Below are 25,619 nucleotides of genomic sequence, written 5' to 3' on the forward strand. Positions count from 1 at the left end.
CAACAAAATTCAGACATGCCGGCCACTAGGTGGCGCTACAACGAAGGAAAACGCGTTTGGGGTCATAACTCCCACACCGAACGTCCCACAGTCAAAAACTTTATATCCACATATGCACTGGAGTCAGCTGCATCATTTGGCATAGGCCACGCCCATTTGCGATATTATAGATTTTTCGCAAAATCGCGAAAACTGCAAAACATATTTTTCGCTACTCCTCCCACAATTTTTGGACAATCGACACCAAACTTTGCACGGAACATCTACCGACCCACACGGTAAAAACTTGTGTAAAAGAATTTTGATCCGACCATGGATAACGAAACGGTAGCGTTTTAAATATTTGTTGATTAGCTACGTTTTACGTAGAAATTCATAAATCCAAAATCATAAGTCGGATCAAGTCCAAATTTTAGACATATGTTGGGGCTACCCTTAATTGCGTTCAATAAAACAATTGGACATTTTCGCCATAAGGGGGCGCCATAAATTAGGAAATTTCATATCTCCTAATTGGCCAGAGGAAATTTCTTAAAACTCACGGGAAACCATCAAGGGGCATACACGAGTCTATATAAAAAATATGGCCAACAAATATTAATGTGTAAGGGGGTTTTTAATAAAATTAGATTTTTTTTTCCATCAAAGAAAAAAGGCGGGATGCTAATCTCAGCTAGCATGTCCATTGACATTACATTGTGCAATTAGCTCCGGCCGGCCACTAGGTGGCGCTACACCAAGGAAAACGCGTTTGGGGTCATAACTCCCACACCGAACGTCCCACAGCCAAAAACTTTATATCCACATATTCACTGGAGTCAGCTGCATCATTTGGCATAGGCCACGCCCATTTGCGATATTATAAATTTTTCGCAAAATCGCGAAAACTGCAAAACTTATTTTTTGCTACTCCTCCCACAATTTTTGCACAATTGACACCAGACTTTGCACAGAACATCTACCGACCCACACGGAAAAAAGTTATTCGAAAGAATTTTGATACGACCTTCGATGACGAAACGGTAGCGCTTTGAATATTTGAAAATTAGCTCACAGTTACTTCCTTGTACGTAAATATTCATAAATCCAAAAGTATAAATCGGATCAAGTCAAAATTTTAGACATATGTTGGGGCTACCCTTAATTGCGTTCAATAAAAAAATTGGAGAATTTTGCCATAAGGGGGCGCCATAAAACGAGGAAATTTGATATCTCCTAATTGGCCCAAGGAATTTTTTTAAAACTCCAGGGAAACCATCAAGGGGCATACCCGAGTCGATATAAAAAATATGGCCAAGAAATAGTAATGTTTAAGGGACTTTTTAATAAAATTAGATTTTTTTTTTCCGTCAAAGACATTTGGCGCAATTGCTAATCTCAGATAGCATGTCCATTGACATTACATTGTGCAATTAGCTCGGGTCGCCATTTTAATCTGCTTTTGCTCATAACTCGCCAACCGAACATCCCACAGTCAAAAACTTTACATCCACAGATTCTGTGAAGTGAGCGGCCGGCGCGGCGGTTGACGACGAGTTGCGTCGGAGGCTTGGCCCCCGGTAAAAACTGCTTGCAGTTCTAGTTATTATTATTATACTTCGCCGCATAAAACTGTGTCCACAGCCCAAACCGTAAAGGGTTGGGACATGCCACTTGCATGACTAGTTCAGACCCCCGGCCTCTCGGCCTACAAAAAAATTCAAACATGCCGGCCACTAGGTGGCGCTACACCAAAGAAAACGCGTTTGGGGCTATAACTCCCACCCCGAACGTCCCACAGTCAAAAACTTTATACCCACAGATTCACTGGAGTCAGCTGCATCATTTGGCATAGGCCACGCCCATTTGCGATATTATAGATTTTTCGCAAAATCGCGAAAACCGAAAAACATATTTTTCGCTACTCCTCCCACAATTTTTGGACAATTGACACCAAAGTTTGCACAGAACATCTACCGACCCACACGGAAAGAAATCATTCGAAAGAATTTTGATCCGACCATCGATAACGAAACGGTAGCGTTTTAAATATTTGTTGATTAGCTACGTTTTACGAAAAAATTCATAAATCCAAAATCATAAGTCGGATCAAGTCCAAATTTTAGACATATGTTGGGGCTACCCTTAATTGCGTTCAATAAAAAATTTGGAGAATTTTGCCATAAGGGGGCGCCATAAACGAGGAAATTTTATATCTTCTAATTGGCCAGAGGAAATTTCTTAAAACTCACGGGAAAGCATTAAGGGGCATACACGAGTCTATATAAAAAATATGGCCAAGACATAGTAATGTTTAAGGGACTTTTTAATAAAATTAGATATTTTTTTTTTCCATCAAAGAAAAAAGGCGCAATGCTAATCTCAGCTAGCATGTCCATTGACATTACATTGTGCAATTAGCTCCGGCCGCCATTTTGTCAAGGCTGACAATCTGCTTTTGCTCATAACTCTACAACCAAACATCGCACATAAAAAAACTTGACATCGACTTGTTCTGTGAATTGAGCTGCATCGTTCCACTGTGGCAGTTTCACGAAATTCATCCATAAGGGGGCGCCAAAAGCACACTAAATGTATATCACCTTGTAAACAGCAATACCTATACAACTCCCAAAGGAATTTTCTTAAAACTCCAGGGAAACCATCAAGGGGCATACCTGAGTCTATATAAGAAATGTGGCCAAGAAATGTTAATGTGGGCTGGACTTATTCAGAAAAGGAAAAAACATAATGTTTTAAAATTGGATATGTAAGTTTGTAAATGAATGGCTTATGATATAATTGATATACAGTATGTAGGTTAGTTGCCCTGTAATGCTGTGATAAATCAGTTATGTTTATCTTTGTTCTTTTGGGATTTTACAGAAGCACTACTATGATGCAGACAGCGGGTCTGGCTATTTGACATGGAGGATACCAAAAAAAATAAACACACAAATGTACAAATGGAACAATGGGAACAATGGGAACACTGCAGCTTCAATGGTAAGGAGTGAACAAATGCCTACACAGTGTAAATTACAGCATGTGCTAAAAGTGTCTTTAAATAGGCCATAGTCAACTAACCTACACTCTCCCAAACCATGTCTCATTAGTTTGCATTTGACTGCATAGATGCGTCGCATAATATCTTCTCAAACATGTAGGCCTAGTTCCAACTCAAATGCCATATACACTACTTACTTCACCTAGGTAACCTAGGTAGGTTTGTTGTTTCAACGGTAATAATAAAATTTGCTTTTGTACATTTCTTTCCAGAAATGGAGGACTTATTTTCGCCAATGGAAGATCAGTTCGTCAGTCTTGCACAAGATCAAAGTGAAAGTAAGCCTATTTTATCAAATTGGCATTGTTCATGCAGAGGACAAAAGTCTCCATAAGGGGGCGCCAAGAGCACACAAATTGTATATCTTTTAGCATAGGCCACGCCCATGTAAGGCGTTCCAGTATCATTCCTTTTTACATGGGCAATTTGTGTAATTGAAGTGTAATTATGAAACAATAGGAGATGTTTTTGTATTTTTTATTAACTTAGCTTACACAAGCAACCAACAAGATCAAAGTGAAAGTAAGCCTATTTTATCAAATTGGCATTGTTCATGCAGAGTACAAAAGTCTCCATAAGGGGGCGCCAAGAGCACACAAATTGTATATCTTTTAGCATAGGCCACGCCCATGTAAGGCGTTCCAGTATCATTCCTTTTTACATGGGCAATTTGTGTAATTGAAGTGTAATTATGAAACAATAGGAGATGTTTTTGTGTTTTTTATTAACTTAGCTTACACAAGCAACCAAAAATGTGCATCCCAATCAAAATTACCATTACAAATGGAATATTAACATTAACAAGTTTACACATCACACTATTTACATTTACAATTTTACAACCGAATTGTCCTCCGTTTGCTCAGAGTACAGAACAAAATGACTTTTTAACATGCAAGTTTCACATCACACTATGTACATTTTACAATTGACAACCCCATTGTCCTTCGTTTCCTGCAGTTTTCAGGGGCCTGGTAGTGGATCGGCAAAATGAAAAGAAAGAAGAATTAGTTTTCTGTTGGGTTTGTTTTTTATGAGCTAAGTCATGCAGGTTTAGCACATGGACATAAAGCCTGCATGTATTGTTATAACCACTGACAGTTATTTAAAAAGAAGAAGGTGTACCTCCGTTCCTGTTCTCATCCATCAAGCCATCGGCATCGGCATCGGCATCGGCATCGGCATCGAGTCGCGTTGACGTCAAGATTTCATCAGTATCTGATGGGACAAAATATTGTTTCCATTATTTTTCACATTTGGCTAATAGGTGTTATACATGAGAAATCAAATTCATATTAACACCATGTATTGTCATACCTTGGGTGGCTTGCAGAAGAAGGAGGTCGTCCAAAGCTAGATAGGAATGAAAGCAAATGTTTATATTCTATTTGGTCATTTGGATTGGGATGCACATTTTTGGTTGCTTGTGTAAGCTAGGTTAATAAATGAGTTTGTAGAATATAGTCTAATGGTATATATGGGTAAAATCACAAGACTCGAAATCTCCAACCATTAAAATTGAAACACATAGGCATAATATAAATATGTCTGGCAGTCTACTGATGCTACAAACATGTTCTCTGTAGGTGGGAGTTGGCTGAAGGCCTTCAAGTTGGTTTCACATGTTGTTGTGTAATTTGCAACATTTCTTTTTACCATTTCTTGTGTCGTCCAGATCAATCTTTGTGGATGTTAAGCTGGCCTGGGATCTGCTGAAGTCACGCCGCAAGTGCTCTATGGTCCGGGTCTTATTTGAGATCTCTCTCCTTAGGTGGCGCAGTTCCTGTGTGTGCGCTGCATCTCGCGCTTCCAAAGACCTCACCCGATCGGTGTATTGTATCGTTTGTTGGCAAATTTGCATCCCAAATGAGTAGGCGTGCTCCAATTTCTGTGCTTTCGTGTAGATGTCATCTACACAGATGTGCTATTAAAAAAGAAATGCTATGTTAATATTAAATTGAATTTTCTTCATATAGGCTTGCAAAGACGCAAATGTTGATAACTTACAAAGTTTCTGGCAGCTGTAACCTTCATTGCGATGGAAGCAGGGTGGCCAGATGCTGCAAAGTCTTCCGGGTTCTTCTGGTGGATTCCAGACATTTTTCTGTAGAAAATAAAAATCATTACAGTTAGATATTAAAGCTGGTATACATACAGCCACAGAAGAATTAAGAGACCAGTCTGGATGGTTTTGTATCTCTACTAGGGGTGTGCATGTGTAGCCGGTTAGTAAATCATAACCGTTTAGGAAAAATCATTAAACCATAATTTAAAAAAATTACTTTTACATTTATTTCCAGGAGTGGGGGCGATATGTGCTACTGAAGGCTACTAACGCAGATACTAGAACACACTATTGTGTTTTGTTACAATATGTATTCATTTATCATTTAACCTTCAGTTAAGTTTAAGTTTTCACGTAAGTTTTTCATTTTCATTTCTGTCTGAAATAGTAGATGATCGCTAGGCTAGCTATTATGCAAAGTCAAAAATCCAAATTATGAAATAAAGGTCTTTCTGCTTGTCTCTGTCTATCTGTCTGTCTGCAGTGGTTTACATTATAAAATCAAAATGATCATTTTACTCAAGCATATGCCTTTAAGGAGTAGTATTTTGTAGTAGCCTATATAAATGTCTGCAAAAAAACTCACCTTTTTTTCTCAGGTAGGCTCCAAGTCAGCAAATAGTAGCCAGGTGTTGTTCGTTCCAGGGAGGTGGACAGGAGTGTTTTTCAGGTAGGTGGCGCTGAGTATTTAACTGTACAGGTGTGGGCGTGGTCTAATGGGAAGGAGGTACCTTTCAGTTTTACCTGAAATAATTGTAGTTTGTACATTTTTGGGAAACTTAATGTTTTTCTAATGCAGTTTTATTTTCTGCTTGAAATGCAATTTTTTTTTTAGCATGGAAGCAAATCCGTATTGTTTACTGTATAATTGTATGTGTCTATTTTGTTTACAGTTTTTCACAATTGCTCAAACACATTTCTTGATAGGCTACCTCACTTTTGTGCACATTGTACAGATTGTGCACATTGTGTCTGATGTTCCAAAAAATGTGTTAAAACAATTGTGAAAACTGTAAATGAATAGAATAGAGAAAATGGAAAATGGAAAATATACACAAGATTCTTTATCACACCAAAAATACAATCAAAGTTTAGGACATTAAATTCATGAGATTGTTGGAGAAATTGTGGGGAAAGTAACGCAGACCATTCACATGTTTTTTACTTTTGGACATCACTAAAGACCTTCTGGCAACTGATTGCAAATTCTATTAGGATCTTTTTCCAAATTAACCAGGTACCTGAACAAAAATGTTTCATTTTAGGTGTAACACCAGCTGAACTCATATCAGAAAGAGAGAAATACTTATTTAGGATACTTAGGATAGCAGCAATGAAACAGATAACAAGGAACTGGCTAACACCTAGTCCACCATCTTTTAAAAACTGGAAGTCAAATGTAAATAGTATTTTAGAAATGGAAATAATTACCTATAAAATTAGAAACCTAGAAACTGAGTGTTCATATGACTAGACATTTCTAGCATTCATTGAACACTGGTGTGCAGAATGGAAAACACTAGTATAAATGCAAACCACTATATGAATGCATTATCATTAGAAGTATGCCTTTTCATGTTCATACACTTTTACCTACAGTAACAACAAATAATGTACAATATTTGCCAAATGCAGAATAGTTTATTTTGCCATTTCAAACAAATGGCAGCTTGTTGTTGAAACCATGGAATGTGAAACAATGGAATGTGGTTTATCTGTTTGAAAGAGGCCTATTAAATGGTGTTTTTAATATGTATGAGCTGATGGCCGATAAGATCTACACTTGAAAAGAATACATCTGTGGACAGTGTGTGTGATAGCAGCAGTCAGGTTGATCTACATTTGAACACACACAACAATGGCCTGTGTTTCTATGTGGTAATTGGTTCATTTCTATTGGACAGAAATGAAATCATGAAATCCAAGCTGTGGAAAATCTGAATTAAAAACATTGCTATAGTTTTTAATTCAGATTTGTAAAAGATTTATAAGTTATTAAGTGGGTTTTTGATAACATTGTTGGTGAGAAATGTGTGTCATACTTTAACAATCTTCACATACAGGCTCATCTGTGGTGTCATATTGACATCAAGAATACACTTTCCAAAATATATAAAATACTACAAGAAAAGAATGAAACACAAGACACGGTGGCATTGAAGTGGAACTTAGAACTAGGGGGACGGTTAAAAGAAGAGGACTGGGAAAACATTTATAAAACAATACATAAAACAACAAACTCAAGGTTTTGGAGGGAGTACACATGGAAAATATACACAAGATTCTTTATCACACCAAAAATACAATCAAAGTTTAGGACATTAAATTCATGAGATTGTTGGAGAAATTGTGGGGAAAGTAACGCAGACCATTCACATGTTTTTTACTTTTGGACATCACTAAAGACCTTCTGGCAACTGATTGCAAATTCTATTAGGATCATTTTCCAAATTAACCAGGTACCTGAACAAAAATGTTTCATTTTAGGTGTAACACCAGCTGAACTCATATCAGAAAGAGAGAAATACTTATTTAGGATACTTAGGATAGCAGCAATGAAACAGATAACAAGGAACTGGCTAACACCTAGTCCACCATCTTTTAAAAACTGGAAGTCAAATGTAAATAGTATTTTAGAAATGGAAATAATTACCTATAAAATTAGAAACCTAGAAACTGAGTGTTCATATGACTAGACATTTCTAGCATTCATTGAACACTGGTGTGCAGAATGGAAAACACTAGTATAAATGCAAACCACTATATGAATGCATTATCATTAGAAGTATGCCTTTTCATGTTCATACACTTTTACCTACAGTAACAACAAATAATGTACAATATTTGCCAAATGCAGAATAGTTTATTTTGCCATTTCAAACAAATGGCAGCTTGTTGTTGAAACCATGGAATGTGAAACAATGGAATGTGGTTTATCTGTTTGAAAGAGGCCTATTAAATGGTGTTTTTAATATGTATGAGCTGATGGCCGATAAGATCTACACTTGAAAAGAATACATCTGTGGACAGTGTGTGTGATAGCAGCAGTCAGGTTGATCTACATTTGAACACACACAACAATGGCCTGTGTTTCTATGTGGTAATTGGTTCATTTCTATTGGACAGAAATGAAATCATGAAATCCAAGCTGTGGAAAATCTGAATTAAAAACATTGCTATAGTTTTTAAAGGCTGCATGTATTTTTATAACCACTGACAGTCATTTAAAAAAAAGAGCCAGATCATTCTATCAATTTGTAATGCACTCAATACTGTCCTGCAACAGTACAGCCATCTGAATGACTGATAAGTAAATAAATCAATAGATCTTAATAAATGCATTTCATGTATTGTTCATGTATTAATTCCTTTTATTAAATTAATAAATGCATTTCATGTATTGTTCATGTATTAATTCCTTTTATTAAATAAAAAACAAGAATTATTTTCCCCTTTCAGGTTAACGCAAGAGATCTCGCGAGATATCTTGTAACTTCGCGTGATATGGGTGACAGATTTGTAAACAGAAAACATGGCGGACGCTTGTAGCCTGTTGTGTGGAGATTTTGTCCGGTGAAACAAACAAACAAAACATCGTGAGAGTAAATGCTGAACTCCCAATGCTATGAAGTAAAATACAAAATCTTAAACATTTGCTGTGGCTTGATTTTTGTCTGACTTTGTTTGTTGCTTTCAGTCCCAGCTGTCTGTTTTCTCCACTTCCTCCCTGTGACTGGATTTCATTTTGTGCTGCTCACAACAGCAAAGGATGAGGATGAAGGCTCACTGCAAGACTTTAGTGCTTGCTTGATTTCTTTTTAAATACAGAGGTGGATGGCTACATCTCTTTGTAAATAATACAATATCAATTCACGAGCTTGGTTTAAAGAACTACACTACCCATAATCCCACAGTGGCAGAGAGACGACTCTAATTGGTTGAGCCTCGTCAGAGGTATACGCCCTTATGTGCGTCACGCAGGTAGGCGGATACACAACATAGAGCAAAGCCGCTCACACTCACTCTGCTAGGTTTTTTATCTTCGCTGAGATATCAACGTTGAGACAGACCTTTTTGCCTTCCGAGGATTACTTTAATATTGTGAGAGGACTCTTGAGCACGTTCTGTTTTTCAACGGTGAGGTTCCCCGGAAAGAAGTTCGTTTTCAAGGTAAGTCCTTATGAATGCTAACTGTGCTAACAGCTGTGTTGCTGTGTTTATACTTGATAGAGAATGTAGTTATGGCTTATCGTTGTGTCTATCACAAAGAAGTATACCACGTGGTTTACACAGAAAAGGTCTCGTTGTTTTGCAGTGACTTTTGGCTGCTGGGTAATGCTGTAAGTGTAGGTTGTTTGTCTATACACTATATGGGACTTTCCCCATTGGTTGGAGACCGTATCAAAGTCACTTGTGCTTTGTCTTTGTAGTCCACCATTTTGGGTCCCGTGTGTGTGTGTGTGTGTGTGTGTGTGTGTGTGTGTGTATCTATCATGCTAACGGGTTAGCATAATTGTTGTGTTGCCACTGTGATGTGGATTCTAGTTTTGCAGTTCAGTGTAAGCTTGTGTGGTACACTCAAAATCAGCCCACTATTTCAAGAGGTAATTTTTGAAAGTTTACATGTAAAGCCGTTGATCATTAATTTATTTATTTATCGCTAATTCTTACGGTCTAATATTGTTGTGAGGATCGGGAGTAAATATTTGTTGTGAGACAAAGTGTTAGTACTAGGAAATATAAGAGCGGACCCAAAGTGTGTTGCAGTCCGGAATTCTATGGTTGAGGGGCATTTCCGGTTCCTCCCCAGACGGATTTCGGAAAACGAAAACAAAGCTCCGTTGCTTCATTCCTGTACTAACGTCTACCTGCTTTTCAGGTTTGTACCCAGTGAAAAGCACACACATTACTATTTTGATTAATCGGAACATATTATAAACAGGTTGATACACTTTGGGTAACGTTTTTAAGTCTGACACTTACTCTCCTGTGTGTGCATGCTGTAGTCAGACACACACACACACACACACACACACACACACACACACACACACACATAGAGAGAAATGCTGATAGAGAAATGCTTTGAGACATGTGAACATTTGTTTATTGCAAATCGTGTCCTTTCGCAGAGTTATGACAATGGGAAGAGGTGCATTTACTGTACTGTTGAGTTGATACAGTGGTTGGCCTATTGTGTTGGCTTGGCTATCTGTTGAGTTGGACTGAGATTTTGGTGTAACATTTGTTTGTGACGATGGCCATAACTGTTTGTGCATGGTGTTTTACACTAGGTGTTTGCATTGTCTATTGCGAAGTGTGAGAGAGTGCGCCTCAAGGGGTATGAATACTTTTTCAAGCCACTGTACATACCAAAATGCTGTGTTCATTATCTTTAACCCTCTGAATATTTGTGTGATATGATTTGTTTTATTTAACACAGCATTGCTTGAAGTATTTGTCACGTAAAACATGAAATGTAACGGCATTTTTTAATATATTTGCGTTATTTGACTTATTTGTTTTTTTGTGCATTTGTGTTTGTGTAATATGGGCTTAGACATGTATTTTGAGATGTTTTTTTTTGTCTACAGATGCCACGTGCTTCACGCAATTCGACGGCTGCTAAGCTGAGAGCGGCAGACAAGAAGAAGAAGATGATCGCAATTCCAACGACTCTGGCAAGAGGCTTCCAGCCAGGTATATCATTATTATTATCATATACAACAGGGTTCAACATAACTGGCGGGCCAGTAGGAAGAAAGAGTTATGTTGAACCCTGTACAATGATGCATGTTTTCAAGTAATTTATATTGCTCAGAATTGTATTTCATCGATGTGTGATGGCAACCTTTTTTAAGCAACAGTTTGAGATGAGCTATTAATAATTTTGTATTGAATTTGCTTTTTAATAGTTCATGGCACTGGGTCACGTCATCGCGTGAAGACTTGGGACAGATCTCCCCATACTGAGATGTTCAACCGATTGGTTCTCCCAGCTGAATCTCCAAATAAGAAGGTATGTTGTTGAAGGCCTTTTTGAGTTTTTATTTTGTTGTGAAATATTTTGAGTGCAATGGCAACATTTTATTTTTTCTGATTTATAGATGGTGCTTGTCGTGGGAGACTCCCATTTGCGTGCGTTGGTTGACGGTTACACGTTGATGCCAGAGGGTTGCCTGTCATTCGGATTCCTGTCGACACCTGGGGCCTCTGCCTCTGAGCTTCGCACAGAGCTGTTGCACGCAGACATCCCTGTCACTCCTGACATCGTCTGCGTATTGGCACCTTCAAACAACTTGACTTCTACACCTGGGATTGAACATGCTGCAAAGGACTTTGGGAAGCTGCTGCAAGCTGCACGCAGTCGCTGGTCTAAGGTTAGCCTTATGTGAATTACTATATGGCAGAACCTAGATTATTTTTTGTGACTGCTAAGGTGCAAGAAATTGGTATTGTGTAATCTAATGGAGGTATATGTTTCCATTTAGGTTGTCGTGATCGACTTTCCACCAAGACTTAACACAGAGCAAGCTCCTCAACTCCGTCTGAGGGAAGAATTCAACCGCATTGCAGTTCTTCAAGGTGAACAGATTTTAATGATGCAATTTCAAAATGTGTTTTTTATTATGCAAGCTGTGTGCTTCATTTGTAATATATAATGATACTTATTTGTATTTACATTGTGATATGATATGTACACTATTTTGTGACATAAATCGGTGTCTTACAATTATTATTTTCCCTTTTTAAGGTGTCCCCTTCTGTCCACTTGCTGAGAAGTTTCCTTTGGTCCGTCGTTCACTTTGGAGTCATGATGGCGTGAGTCATATGTAGTGCCTCGATTAAAATGTATTTTTAGTAAATATGAAAGGTGAAGGGAAAAGTGTCTTATAGTGAATGTTTTTTTTTCCATTTTAACAGATTCATCTGAGTGACACTGGAGGCATGGAGATCTTTGTGGACGTTCTCTGGAACTACGCCTATGAGCAGTTGGAGAAAGTGGAGAAAGTGCAACCTGAGCCCCTGGTAACACCTAGGACCAGATCCCCACCGGTCAGAAGGTTCACCCCTAGACTCGTTGTCACAGGAGAAGTACCACGTCGACAGGCCCTGGACCCGTTCAAGATGACGCATGTTGGTTTTCGTGGCAAGGTAAAGAATTACCCACGTTTGAAAATATTAAATCGATTTTAATCTTTCAGTATAAAATTTCAAGTGTCATGACAGTGTTAGTGTAAACATGTTTACCTAAGACAAATGATAAATTTGTTTAAAATACCACCTTGTTTGTGAAGGGAGAATTAGAAATTATACATTTTTGAAGAGCTTTAGTTTTAGTTATGCTACATTTATTGAATACATATTTCTCCCTATGTGTTTTATAGCGCAGCCAACCTGAGAACTGGGATGAGCCTGAGGACTGGGATCAGTCTTACATGAGGATCCTTCCTCATGAGGTTTGTACATTTGTATTATAGCTGAAAGGAAATTAAACAGTAATGATGCGTACAAGACAAGGTAAATTGTCAATGGCTCTATTTTGTTTTTTATTTCATAGCTTTCTGTACCCGTGGTCCTGAAGGAATGCTCCGTGGTGCTAAATCCTATTCGGTTTAGCACTGAGAAGTTGGCTGCAATGGATCGCATTGTTCCTTCCAACCTTGACAGCCCTATGTATGCTACCATGGGGTACAGCAGTGGAAAGGTAATTTGTGTGATTTTAATATTAACTGTTTGTGAGTGCATACATATTAATAGTGCCTGTAATCCTGTATGACAGGCTTTACATTGTATAGTACATTGATAGTTGCATTGATAACAAATGTGTTATATTTCATTAACTGTTATAATTTCTGTTCTCTTCCTTTATGATAGAAACGGAAGGTGGCACATGGAACAACAGCTGTTGTCTCCAAACGAAAGCAGGCCCGCCCTGAGGTTTGTAATTTCTCAGTGAAATATGTACTTGTTTTTTGGTTGAAACATAGGAACTACTTTTTTCAGATTTCACCTTAATACAAGAGATAGTCCAACATTCTGTGTGTACTAGGTATTGTTTTGCCAACGATTTACAATTATTATCTAGGCATTTGAAACTCCAGCCACGATTGAGGAACCTTCAAAGCTGGTACCTCCCCGCCCTGTTCTAGAAGCAGCTGTACCAGCCACTCTGGAGGGCAGTGCTTTTGTGCATTCAAGCAAGGTAATTTGCATACAAACATGTGATGATTACACACATTCGTTGAATAGAGTGCAGTACTGTATCATCAATACTACCATCCATTTTTTATAATAGGGTGTCAAATAGCTTAGATGGAAATAAAGACACTTTTGCATATTTTGTTTAAGTTCCCTTTAAGACAGTGTAGTTTTGTGTTACCATTTCTCAATTGTAATGTACATGTATTATATACAATTCTTACTATGTCATTACAGTTTTCTCAACTGGAGGGGGATGACCAGTCCCTGTGTTCTGTCGAGTGGCCGTTTCTTCAACGAGAGGTACAAACCTAGATAGTAGTAAAGGAATGGGGGGAAAAAGAGAGCATCTTGTAGCTTTTCATATCCTGCTATTGCTGAGTGAAATCGTATCTATTGGTTTATGCCATCTTTTATTGATAGAACACTATTGCAAAAAAAGGGACCCCTTGTGTTTTCTAGAGCACTAATATGTTATTGTTGGGGCTTCAGACAGAATCCAAACCGTTATACTCTTTATAGGTCTTTGTTAGTAGTGGGAAAATGCTACATTTATTTAATAGAATTGTTTCCTGTCAATCCAGCAGAACAGACCTGAGGGAAGCGTCCAGTGTTTAGGACCCGTTGGGATGCCGATCCTCAATCAGGTTTGTCATTCTACTTTGAGAACTTTAACTATTGACTGGGTATTTCCTGACATGGAATACAGTGGTGGTACATATCTTTTATTAAAGTATCTTCTCAGAATTTCTCATGACATTATTACATGATTTGATATTTCAAAAATAATAATATACTGATTTAAACTTAGATGTGAACTATGTCTTTAGTAACAACAACAAGATGTTTGTGATAATTGTAAAAGGAGGGGGGGAGCATGTAGTAGCTTTTCATACATTGCTATCCTGAGTGGAATTGCATCTATTGGTTTATGCCATCGTATGTTGATAGAAAATGATTGCAAAAAAGTTATAGACACACACCTTGTGTTTTTAGTTTTTCTAGGAGAACTAATAAAATGTTTTTGGGCTTCAGACGAATTCCAAACAGTCATACTCTTTATAGCTCTTAGCTGTGTTAGCTGTGGGACAAGGCTACATTTATTAAATGAAATTGTTTCCTGTCATTACAGCAGAACAGACCTGAGGGAAACGCCCAGTGTTCAGGTCCCGTTTGGATGCCGATCCTCAATCAGAAGGTTTGTCAATATATTTTGAGAACTTAAGCTTTGACAGGGTATTTCCTGGCACAGAATACGGCGATGTTACATAGCCTTTATTTTAGTATGTTCTGGAGATTTTTTAACAAAATATTTCAAAAAGGAAAATATACTTATTTACACTGATACTGCTTCAGACGAAATCCACACCGTTATACTCTTTATAGCTGTTCATGTTAGCCGTGGGAAAAGGCTAAATTCAATAAGTTTCTATTCTAAGGGCCCTTTTTATGAATACCTTGTAAACTATTGGTTAAAGCCCATTTTGATTGAACTTGACTTCTGTTGTGTTTTTAGGCACCCTGTGATGTTGCACCTGCCAGAGCTGCTACAACAAGTCACGTGATTTATGAGAACCCGGGGTGTCTGAAAGGATCGTTTGACCAGAGCAGCCATATATTTGGGGACAATGCAGGTAAGCAGTGTGCTACAAATTGCATTGCAGCAATCATGACCCATGCCACCCATAGCGTTCTCAAATGGAAAAAAAAAAACATTCATCAAGTTCTAAAACAAGGAAATGGCTTGTACACATCTATGCTAGACAATAATGCAATCAGTGCAGCCAACACCACTGGGTATATTTACACTTCTGAGTTACCCAGACACTGCAAATTAAACGATAAACTGTTTAGTTTGCAATATTTTGATGATCTCTCTGGAGATATTAATCAAGAGGAGGATTATGACGCTTCTGTAGGAGACCTAGTCATGCCTTTAAAGCAAGCTATTCAGAAGGCACTGCAACAGACAGACACATGCTTGCTTAACATCAAAGACAATGTCTGTGCACTTTTCAACTGCACAGACAGTTTTGCCGTTTTTGATCCTCATTCTCGCAGTACTTGGGGCTCGGTTGCACCGGATGGAACCAGCATAGTAGCGCATTATGATACTGTGTATGAGTTATATGACCATATTGACAACCTTGTCAATTCCTTATATGATCCACATGCCCCAATCAAATCGTTTGAAGTCACAGGTGTGAAAGCTGTTGAAGTAAACTCACCATTTACTGCTTTAACTGCACAGCCTGAAGCCAGCACTTCGACACATGACAGTACTTTTGACACTGACAGTGACTCGGATCTCAGTGTACTTTCGGTAACAGATAGAAATTCCCTTGCAGTAAACACGTCTCTTTCCCTTGAAACTGTGCAGCCTGTAGCAAACACTTCTACATGTCACACAACTGTAAATAGTGATCTTCCAATTCACACAGATGGTGCATCAGATGTCCTTTTAATTTCTGTAACAGATAGTCCCAATATCACCTTCAAAGGATTGACATTTGGGGAAAAAAATAGAATCTGCACTAAGCTTAGTATAGTACCTAGTTTAGACCGAGATATTGTTGTACAAACCGTTAATATGGAACAGCCTGAACCATGCAAAACAACACCCGTTCAAGGCGACGGCAATTGCTTCTTTCGCTCTCTTTCGTCTGTATTTAGTGGTACTGAAACAAATCACAAGGCCTTTAGAAAGGTTATAGTCAAGCACATAGAAACAAATCCACTTCGTTACAGTGCTTGTCTGAGACGAGGTGTGGCATCCGTGGAACAACATCTCAGGCAATCAAAAATGAAATATGTTGGTTCCTGGGCAACAGAATTGGAAATACAAGCTTCTGCAGATTTGCTTTGTCTTGATATTTACACATACAGTCAACAAAAATGGATAAAGTTTACAGCAAACATTGAGCAGGATATAAGAAAAGCAATATATCTTAAACACTGCAATGAACGCCATTATGAACCAATTGCATGTGTCAAAGAAAAAAACTCTTTTACATGCTTTAGTTTAACTAGCTTCTGTGAAATGTCACACAAAATGTCCAATGCAGACCTTGTTTCACCAGGTAAAAAAATTAGTGATAAAGTTAATCTAAAAAGAAAGAGAAAATATGCTGAAGACACAGAATATAGGCAAGTTACAAAGCTAAAAGTACAACAAAGATATAATTGTGATAAACAGTATAAAGCAAATCAGAAAACTAGCAGTATAGATAAGTATGGTTCAAATGAAACGTTCAGAGAGCAAGTAAAAACCAGCAGTATAGAAAAATATGGAAATAATGAAACATTCAGAGACCAAGTAAAAACCAGTAGTATAGAAAAATATGGAAATAATGAAACATTCAGAGGTCAAGTAAAAACCAGCAGTATAGAAAAATATGCAAATAATCCTGCCCATCGTAACCAGGTGAAACAAAGAATTGTAATCAAATACAGAGAAGATCCGGCTTATAAGCCCTCTTTAATTGAAAGAAACTGTCAAAAGAGACTTAATCTAACCCTCTTAAAACACAATATTGACTTTGTAATTGAGCTTTTCCAAGATGAGGTCAAACATGGACCAGAACATGTTTGCTGTTCATGTCACAGATTATTGTTCAAAAGGCAAGTAAAATTATGTGACATAACTACATATGAATCCAAGGCTTCAACTGTGTCAGCAATTGCAAAACAATGCATTACTACAACATATCTCCATCAATGTGATAATGCATGTTTATCGCCATGCACACTAAAACAGACAGTTGCTGGGAAATTGTGGATATGTTTCAATTGCCACAACAAGATACTCAGTGGTAAGGTTCCCCAGGAGAGTGTTGTGAACAATATGGAATTAGATCCAATTCCAGAAGAATTACGGACACTGAACTCATTAGAACAACACCTGTGCGCATTGAATATTCCCTTTATGCGCCTTGTGGCATTACCGAAGGGTTCTCAGAATTCTGTGCATGGCCCCGTCACTTGCGTTCCATCAAACAACAATGTAGTCACTTCGGTTCTCCCAAGGCTAGAAAATCAAGATTTGATTATCCGAATAAAACTGAAAAGAAAGCTTAGTTATAAGGGCCATTATGAGTATCAATTTGTGCACACTCAAAAAATGGAAAATGCAATAGCATGTTTAAAGGACATCAATAAATGGTATAAGAACATAGACTTTAACACTGAATGGGAAAATCCCTTACAAAAAGATACATGTTCTGTTTCGAAAGAATGCAACCCAGTTAATGACACTACATCTGCAACTGAAAGCAGTAACACTATTGACAATACAACTCAATCAGACCAGGTGACGGATGATGATGAACATGACCACATATATGAAAGTCAAACACACGGGATACACTTGGACACATGTTTACAACCAATTGATATTGCACAAGAATTATTTGATCAGCATTTCGAAAGTGTTTTATCAATGGCTCCAGCTGAAGGAAACAGTCCTGTTAGGCTGCTGACAGATGTTGGCAATGAAGCAAAATGTTTTCCGACTCTTTTCCCCAAAGGGACAGGTACATTCCATGATACACGGCCACGCAGGCTCACTCTCAGTAGATACATAAACTCACGAATCCTAAATGCTGATGGGAGGTTTAGCAGCAACGTAGACTACATTTTCTATTCCCAATATTTATCTGAGGTCTATCAAGTTGTTTCCAATGTGTCCATAGCATTGAGAAAAGGTTACCATGCCGGGGAAACATTGGCTATAACTTCCGCCATGCTTTCAAACAAAGACTATGTAAACAATGTCTTAAAATGTGATCTTGGTTACAAGTTCCTTAAACCAATCAGAGGGACGCCCGTTTTTTGGCAGGGTGTTCAGAAAGACTTGTTTTCTCTTATTAGGCAGCTTGGGGTTCCTACTTGGTTCTGTTCATTTTCATCTGCTGATTTACGCTGGACTGAACTCATAGATGTTTTCATGAGAATACAAAACATACAGGGAAATGTCAACGACATGGATTGGTCACAGAGGTGCAATTTACTCAAAACTAATCCGGTTACTGCAGCTAGGATGTTCCAACACAGATTTCACACTTTCCTAAATGAAGTCATCAAGTCACCGGCTAACCCCATTGGTAAAGTTATTGACAGCTTTTTTAGAGTTGAATTCCAACAACGCGGCTCACCCCATACACATTGTCTGTTCTGGGTGGAAAATGCACCAAAAATAGGAAAAAACAAAGACGAAGAAGTCATAGAATTTATTGATAAATACATCAGTTGTGAACTCCCCCCCGCCACCGACGTATTACATGAAGTTGTTTCTAGCGTTCAAAAACACAGCTCCAAACACTCAAAGAGTTGTAGGAAAAGAGGCACAACATGCAGATTTAACTTTCCACGTCCTCCAAGCAACCACACCTTTCTTTGTAAAAGTAAAACAGACGAAAACCAGGAGGTAACAGATGTTGATCCAATAGACGTCTATTTGTTAAAAATACAAAAAGAAAAAGAGGTGGCTAAAAATGTTATGGCAAGGGTCAAACATGCTCTTTCGAATCCTGACCTAACCTTTGACACTGTGGATCAGCTATTTGCTTCCATTAACATCACACAGCAAATGTTTCAAAAAGCCTACCAATTGACAACAAATAAAAATGCTGTTGTACACAAACGCAACCCATCAGATGTTTGGGTTAATCAATACAACAAAGACCTATTGCGTTGCTGGAATGCCAACATGGACATACAATATGTCTGCGATGCTTTTGCTTGTGTAGTTTACATAATATCATACATCTCAAAAGCAGAACAAGAAATGGGCTTATTGTTACAACATACACAAAATGAAATGAAAAAACATGGCAATTTAGACGCAAAACAAACACTAAATAAGTTGGGAAGTGTCTTTCTCCATAATCGCGACGTTTCTGCTCAAGAAAGTGTTTATCGAGTTACAAACATGAATCTGAAAGAATGCTCAAGAAATGTCACATTTATCCCTACTGGGGAAAACATTGTCAGAATGAGTCTTCCTCTCTGTGACCTTAAACGCAAAGCAGAACAGGGGGACACATCAACAGACCAAATATGGATGACGAGCTTAAATGACCGCTACCAAAACCGCCCCCAGGGCACAATTTTCCATGATATTTGTCTAGCAACATTTGTTTCAAAATACAGAGTTGTGTACGGGATAGAGCAGCACAGCAAAGGCGCTGTTAAACTGGAAAATAACACTGGCTTTGTTAAGGAAAGAACTAGGACATCTGATGCTGTTGTTAGATACGCTCGTTTCTCAAAAACCAAATATCCAGAAAAACACTACCAAAGTTTGCTACAATTGTTTTTGCCTCATTATTCAACAGATCAGTTAAAACCTCCAACATACAGCAGTTATGAGCAGTTTTACAGCACTGGTTCCATCACTAACAGCAGCAATACAACGCAAAGTGTTAAAGAAGTTGTAGATTTCAACAGATCCAAATTTGAAGTAGAAGCAGATGAGCTTGACAGATGCCAAGAGGTTGCAGGGCACCATGGGGCTCACGAAGAGGCATGGGCAGACCTTTGTCCTGAATCAGAGTTGGAGCGATTAGAATGTCAGGAGGACATGACCAATAACAACGACACAAATCCAAATGAAAGAGAAACCATACCAGACTTACAGTCAGACACAAATGCAACACTGTCTAAAGAATTCCCCACACACACAATACAAAGAGCTGAAGGTCTGTCCATTATGCGCACATTAAATGATCAACAGACTCAAATATTTTACAAAATCCGCACATGGTGCCTTGACAAAGTCAATGGCAAAAACCCCGACCCGTTCCGCGCATTCATTTCAGGGGGAGCAGGCACAGGAAAGTCCCACCTGATTAAAGCTGTGTACTATGAGTCATGCAGACTCTTAGCAAGAATGTCCAGTAATCCAAACGACACTCATGTTTTGCTAGCTGCTCCTACAGGAGTAGCAGCATATAATATCAACGCAAGTACAATACACAGCACCTTTGCAATTACTACCAATGCCTCACTGCCATATCAACCTCTAAAAGAGGACAAAATCAATACTTTAAGAGCCACAATGAAAGACTTACAAATACTTATTTTGGACGAGGTGAGTATGGTTGATCATAAAATCCTTACATACATCCATGGCAGATTACGACAAATAAAGCAAAATGGAGATTATGCATTATTTGGGAATGTATCAATCATGGCAGTTGGTGACTTTTTCCAGCTTGCACCTGTAAAGGGAAAACCTCTTTACCAAGAGCAAATGGTGACCGATCTGTGGAACAATCATTTCACTCACATTGAGTTGACAACAATAATGCGACAAAAAAACCAAGACTTTGCTAAAACATTAAATCGTCTTAGAAAACACAAACGAGGAGACACACTTTATGTGCGAGATGAGGTCTTACTAAAACAATGTGAGACAGGCATGGGGGAATTTACACAGGACCTTCACATTTTCTCCACAAACACTGCAGTGGCAGTACATAACATCACCATGTTACACAAGACATGTACGGATGTAGTGCAAATTCAAGCTCAAGATTCTCACAGAAACCCAGACACAGGACATATAACAAGAAAAAGTAGTCCACAAACTTTTGATAAACAAACATGCTTAAGCAGACTGTTAACTGTTGGTCCATCAGCTCGCGTTATGCTCATCAAAAATATAGATCTGTCAGACGGACTGGTCAATGGTGTATTCGGTACTGTTTGCAAAATCACATTTGATGGAAACGATCAGTTTCCCAAAACCATTTTTGTTAACTTTGATGATGACAAAATTGGCAGGAAACTAAGGACTAGGTCTATATGCTCAGAGCCGCAATTTCAACAAGCAACACCCATACATGCTGTGGAAGACAAAACAATGACTGGTGGAGCGAGACGCCAATTTCCATTACGCCTAGCATGGGCCTGTACCATACACAAAGTTCAAGGTTTAACTTTAGAAAGAGCTGTAGTGTCCCTTAAAAAGATCTTTTCAGCTGGCCAAGCATATGTAGCATTAAGCCGAGTAACATGTGTAGAAAACCTTATCATTCAAGACTTTAAAGCCACTGCCATCTATTCAAAACCAGACATTGACATTGCCCTGCAAAATATGGAACCATTCATTGCAACTCCCCCAGCAAAAATAACTTCAAGTCTCAAAATATGCTTACACAACATTCAGGGCCTATGCCAACACATAGAAGACCTTAAAAATGACCAGAGAATCTTGAATGCTGACGTCATTTGCCTAACAGAAACATGGCTGGAACAAAACACACCAGTCAATACCATTGAAATGCCAGGGTGGACATTTATACACAAACCCCGGTCTCAATCCTACCATAACATGAACCTATTCCAAGACTTGGTGAAGAAGCAGCATGGTGGAGTGGGCTGCTATCACAAAGACCATATCACTTGTAACATTATTGACATGCCATGCAGTGATTTGGAAGCCATCATCTTTAATGTTCAGCCATTGAATTACAATTACATTGTGCTGTACAGACCACCATCATACAAACTCGGCTTATTCAAAAGCAATCTCGCTTTGCTACTAAACCACTTTAACCAACTTTCAGGAGGCAAGGTAATTATGGGAGATTTCAATGACAATGCCCTTGTTTCAAAATCTGCAGAACATTTCATGCAACAGCAAGGTTACACCCAAATTGTCTCTTCACCAACAACAGAAAGTGACACAATTCTTGATCATGTTTACATTCGTGACATTGATCCCACACATATCAAACTACAAATTCTGTCCACATACTACAGCTATCATGAATGTCTCTGTTTAGATTTCCTCTATGCCAACTAGAGCCTTCTCTAACTGGTTTTTAATGTTTAACCTGTATAATCTTGAAACATTTTTTTTTTAGCACTACCCAATGTTTGAGCTAAACAAATCTGGATTACAGGCCTTTGCTCATTTCTAAACCATTAATGACAGTTAGAGGAACACCTGTCCTTAAATTTACTGCATTTATGTTCCTCATTTTCTATTTTTTCTAAATGAATATTATCCATTTTTAACTTTTAAGATTTGAACTTTCAATTTTCTCCCCATTTTTTTTTTAATAGATTTGCCCCTCTAATCAAAGCCGTAGAGATGTTATCCCTTTTCATCTTTTTTCCCTATTCATCTATTACTAACAATTTACAATAGGGGTACATTGATAAACTATTTGTTAATGCTTAGTTAATAACTCATTGCTAACAAACCATTTATAAATACTTACGTAATGCTTAATAAGCATTAACTAAGTAAAACTAACTGTTATCCTTAGTTAATGCTAAGGTAAATATAGTTAACTAAGCATACTTAATGCAAATTCTGTCCACATACTACAGCTTTCATGAATGTCTCTGTTTAGATTTCCTCTATGCCAACTAGAGCCTTCTCTAACTGGTTTTTAATGTTTAACCTGTATAATCTTGAAAAATTTTTTTTTTTAGCACTACCCAATGTTTGAGCTAAACAAATCTGGATTACAGGCCTTTGCTCATTTCTAAACCATTAATGACAGTTAGAGGAACACCTGTCCTTAAATTTACTGCATTTATGTTCCTCATTTTCTATTTTTTCTCAATCAATATTATCCATTTTTAACTTTTGAGATTTGAACTTTAAATTTTCTCCCCATTCTTTTTTTAATGGATTTGCCCCTCTAATCAAAGCCATAGAGATGCTTTTTTTCCCTATTCATCTATTACTAACAATTTACAATAGGGGTACATTGATAAACTATTTGTTAATGCTTAGTTAATAACTTATAGCTAACTAACCATTTATAAATACTTACGTAATGCTTAATAAGCATTAACTAAGTAAAACTAACTGTTATCCTTAGTTAATGCTAATCTAAGCATTAACTAAGTATAATAAACTGTTATACTTAGTTAATGCTAAGGTAAATATAGTTAACTGAGCATACTTCATGCCCAACCAATCATTACTTAACATTAAATAATGTTAAATACTTATTAACAAACCATTAATAACATTACGTAAGTATTAATCCACAGATATATGATGTACCCTCATTGTAGTGTGTTAGCCATGGATTTAGGTTACCTTTTTATTAAATCTTAAACACACCATTTTGATTTGAGAACCCAAATTTTTTGCCTCTCAAAACCCAACCCCCCGTCCACGTCGTGAGAGGCGGAAACAGTGTGTCTGGATTCCAGGTCCATCCAAGCCGCTGTCTGAATGGACCTGGAAACATGCTGGCCAACGGGGCTCTGGTATAGCAAAGCAATCATTTATTTCTTACAGGTGGCGCTATAATGAAGGTAAAAGCAGTTTGGTTTACGCTTAGACACTGGCTGAGGCTTCATCTTTTGACCAGACTTGACAGGTATGTTTGATTTCTGAAAGTCTGACGGTCATAAACTTTATATCCACAGATGCCCACAAGTCAGCTGCATCTTTTGAGATAGGCCACGCCCATTTGCGATAGGATGTGTCAGTCACCAAAACATACTCCTCCTACAGTCTTTGCCCGATTTGGACGAAACCAAAAGCATTATGCTCTACCGACTCCCACGAGCAAAAGTGGGTCAAATAGTTCTTCTACGACCATCGGAAGACCAAACGGTAGCGCTTTAAAGATATGCACATTAGCTACCTTGTACCAAACTGCTCCTAAATCCAAAACGATTCATCCTATTAACACCAAACTTCACACATGTGTTTGTCCTATGGTTCTCAGGTTGATCCTACTTTTTCCTTAAATTGCTCCAAAAGGGGGCGCCAAAAACACACTTGAGCATCTTTCTCTGCGATTTCTTTTTTGCCTTTTGGTCTATAACTCCCAAACCAAACATCCCGCATTCAAAAACTTTACATCCCCTGAATCCGTGAAGAGAGGAGCCGGCGCCGCGGACGACGACGCCCGATCCCGAGTTGCGTCGGAGGCTTGGCCCCCGGTAAAAACTGCTTGCAGTTCTAGTTATTATTATTATTAGGGGGCCAAGCCCGAGCAGGAGCTGGGACCGCGTTTTGCACAGCAACGCGGTTCCCAAGCCCTGCGGGGCAGGGAACCCTATTGTTTTTGTGGCGATTATTATTATTATTATTATTTTAATTTTTCTCCGAGTAAAAGTGGTGCTGCAGCCCAAACCGTAAAGGGTTGGGACATGCCACTTGCATGACTAGTTCAGACCCCCGGCCTCCCGGCCTACAACAACATTCAGACATGCCGGCCACTAGGTGGCGCTACAACGAAGGAAAACGCGTTTGGGGTCATAACTCCCACACCGAACGTCCCACAGTCAAAAACTTTATATCCACAGATGCACTGGAGTCAGCTGCATCATTTGGCATAGGCCACGCCCATTTGCGATATTATAGATTTTTCGCAGAATCGCAAAAACTGAAAAACTTATTTTTCGCTACACCTCCCACAATTTTTGGACAATTGACACCAGACTTTGCACAGAACATCTACCGACCCACACGGAAAGAAATCATTTAAAAGAATTGTGATCCGACCATGGATAACGAAACGGTAGCGTTTTAAATATTTGTTGATTAGCTACGTTTTACGAAAAAATTCATAAATCCAAAATCATAAGTCGGATCAAGTCCAAATTTTAGACATATGTTGGGGCTACCCTTAATTGCCTTCAATAAAAAATTTGGAGAATTTCGCCATAAGGGGGCGCCATAAATTAGGAAATTTTATATCTCCTAATTGGCCAGAGGAATTTTCTTAAAACTCACGGGAAACCATCAAGGGGCATACCCAAGTCTATATGAAAAATATGGCCAAGAAATAGTAATGTTTAAGGGACTTTTTAATAAAATTTGATTTTTTTTTTTCCGTCAAAGAAAAAAGGCGGGAATGTTAGCATGTCCATTGACATTACATTGTGCAATTAGCTCCGGCGGCCATTTTGTCAAGGCTGACAATCTGCTTTTGCTCATAACTCGCCAACCACACATCGCACATTAAAAAACTTGACATCCACTTGTTCTGTGAATTGAGCTGCATCGTTCCACCGTGGCACTTTCGCGAAATTCATCCGTAAACAGCGATACCTATACAACTCCCGCACCGAACATCCCACGGTCAAAAACTTTACATCCGCAGATTCTGCGGAGTGAGCGAACGGCGCGGCGGTTGACGACGAGTCGCGTCGGAGGCTTGGCCCCCGGTCAAAACTGCTTGCAGTTCTAGTTATTATTATTTTAATTTTTCTCCGAGTAAAAGTGGTGCTGCAGCCCAAACCGTAAAGGGTTGGGACATGCCACTTGCGTGACTAGTTCAGACCCCCGGCCTCCCGGCCTACAAAAAAATTCAGACATGC

The sequence above is a fragment of the Ammodytes marinus genome (assembly GCF_949987685.1).
Source record: "Ammodytes marinus genome assembly, chromosome: 5".
NCBI lineage: Eukaryota > Metazoa > Chordata > Actinopteri > Uranoscopiformes > Ammodytidae > Ammodytes > Ammodytes marinus.